This window comes from Palaemon carinicauda, chromosome 37, assembly GCF_036898095.1.
Source record: "Palaemon carinicauda isolate YSFRI2023 chromosome 37, ASM3689809v2, whole genome shotgun sequence".
Classification (NCBI taxonomy): domain Eukaryota; kingdom Metazoa; phylum Arthropoda; class Malacostraca; order Decapoda; family Palaemonidae; genus Palaemon; species Palaemon carinicauda.
The window spans coordinates 2,624,498-2,626,997 of record NC_090761.1 but is presented as its reverse complement, the minus strand read 5'-3'; the positions used below and the strand labels follow the sequence as shown (position 1 = coordinate 2,626,997).

At 32.9% G+C, this 2,500-nt stretch overlaps 1 protein-coding gene across 1 annotated transcript in view; it reads right to left on the bottom strand.

Moving 5' to 3' along the window:
• LOC137628957 (uncharacterized) overlaps positions 1 to 2,500 on the bottom strand; it is a 196,805-nt gene that overhangs the window by 4,371 nt on the left and 189,934 nt on the right. The window lies entirely within an intron of this gene.

Below are 2,500 nucleotides of genomic sequence, written 5' to 3'. Positions count from 1 at the left end.
GCTGTTCTGTAGTTAAAGGGAAACTACAAAGCAATTATCTTACGAATAGAGAGAGAGAGAGAGAGAGAGAGAGAGAGAGAGAGAGAGAGAGAGAGAGTACAGCTCTCTTTTTAGTGGAAGATAATTTTTTTTTCGGTAAAACATCATAGTTTTGCAGTTTCACAGAAATATTGATGTTCAATCTTCTCTTAAAGTGCCACTTTTATGTAAATAGCCTACTAATATGTTCGGGACTGTAAAAATACTCATCTCTTTCGAAAAAATAGTATAATTTTTGAATTTTGAAAGGGACAATAAGTTCTTTTTATTCTTCGGGGGGCTTCGCAAAATTCGCGATTTAAGGATTGGTTTTTAATGACCTGAGTTAAATTACAGTCCTACTAAAAGCTGAATAGAAAATAAGAATCAAGACAAACACAGAAGTTTAATGCAAACGACAATTAGTGATAACGAGGCCTCAAAAGCCTACGACCCGAATATTTCCGATTATTATTATTATTATTATTATTATTATTATTATTATTATTATTATTATTATTATTATTATTATTATTATTATTACTTGCTAAGCTACAACCCTAGTTGGAAAAGCAGGATGCTGTAAGCCCAAGGACCCTAACAGGAAACATAGCCCAGTGAGGAAAGGAAACAGGGGAAAATTAAATCTTTTAAGAACAGTAACAACATTAAAATGAATATATCCTATACCAACTAAAAAAAAAAAACTTTAACTAAACAAGAAGCAGAGAAATTAGATAGAATAAGTGTGCCCAAGTGTACCCTCAAGCAAGAGAACTCTAACTCAAGACAGTGGAAGACCATGGTACAGATGCTAGAGAAGAATGGTTTGATTTTGGAGTGTCCTTCTCCTAGAGGAGCTGCTTACAATAGCTAAAGAGTCTCTCCTACCCTTACCAAGAGGAAAGTAGCCACTGAACAATTACAGTGCAGTAGTTAACCCCTTGAGAGAAGAAGAATTGTTTGGTAATCTCAGTGTTGTTACGTGTATGAGGACAGAGGAGAATCTGTAAAGCATATGCCAGACTATTCGGTGTATGTGTAGGCAAAGGGAAAGTGAACTGTTACCACAGAGAAGGATCCAATGTAGTACTGTCTGGCCAGTCAAAAGACCCCATAACTCTCTAGAGGTAGTATCTCAACGGGTGGCTGGTGCCCTGGCCAACCTACTACCTATGAATTAGCCATAGACTTAATTTGTTCATTTGAGTGACCCATAGCTATTCTTATTTCAAACAAGTAATTAAATTAATCAACTAAACGTCTATTGAAAAAATGATCTTATTTAAATTCATTGTCAAGACGTACATTTTGCAAAGAAACACTGCCGTTGTCTGCAATCATTAAAAGCTGTATTAAACGCCACTTAAAGGTAAAAAGTGGAAGAGAAAGTCTGTAATGCAAAACTTTAGCTTGTGATGAGTGCTATACAGTTCCGCGATAAAGTTTGGGAATAAATGGGTTTGAATTCTCAACCTGCGGAAAACTTTTTTTTTTTTTTTTCCATAAGCAATCTGTCACCATTCGCAGTTTGAAATAAATTCCTGTACAGTATAATCATGGAACTATGAATTTTAGATAAAAATGCTTTTCACTCATAAAATGGTATGATAATGTAAAATAGTTATGTACCGGAAAGAGTGAAAGCTTGGAAGCGTTTTTTTGCCACCGTATTTTCATATTTCTGAAAAGTAGCTCGCATATGTCATGCAGTATTAAAAAGAAGTAATTTGCTTGCTTACATGAAGAACTCGAGCCAAAGTTCACTACTGCGACAACTTCGGAAATTCTTACTTGAAAAGAAATATTTCCTTAATAAAAAGAAAAAAAATACTGAACTTGGAAAATAATATATTTCCTAAAAAAGACATAATAATGTAAAACTGGCCTATAGAAGATATATCATGGATCAATATTAAATAAACATACAGTTGTGATTTCATAAGATATGAGACCGGAAATTAACTTGATTTTCTTAATAGGATTAAATAGCAATGGTGCCATTTTTTCCAACATTTTCAATCATATCTTCGAAAGAATCTCTCTCTCTCTCTCTCTCTCTCTCTCTCTCTCTCTCTCTCTCTCTCTCTCTCTCTCTTGTGAACATGCTTGACGACCAAAGAAATATTTACTAACCAAGATGAAACAATATCATGTAACCCCATACACTCTCTCTCTCTCTCTCTCTCTCTCTCTCTCTCTCTCTCTCTCTCTCTCTCTCTCTCTCTCTCTCTCTCTCTCTATATATATATATATATATATGTATATATATATATATATATATATGTATATATATACATATATATATGCATATATATATGTATATATATACATATATATATATGTATGTATATATATATATATATATATATATATATATATATATATATATATATATATATATCCGCACACACGAGCAAAATCCTAGTCTATCAAGACAATCTTCTCTTCTAATGAAAATCAGCATTTTTCTCCCAGAGAT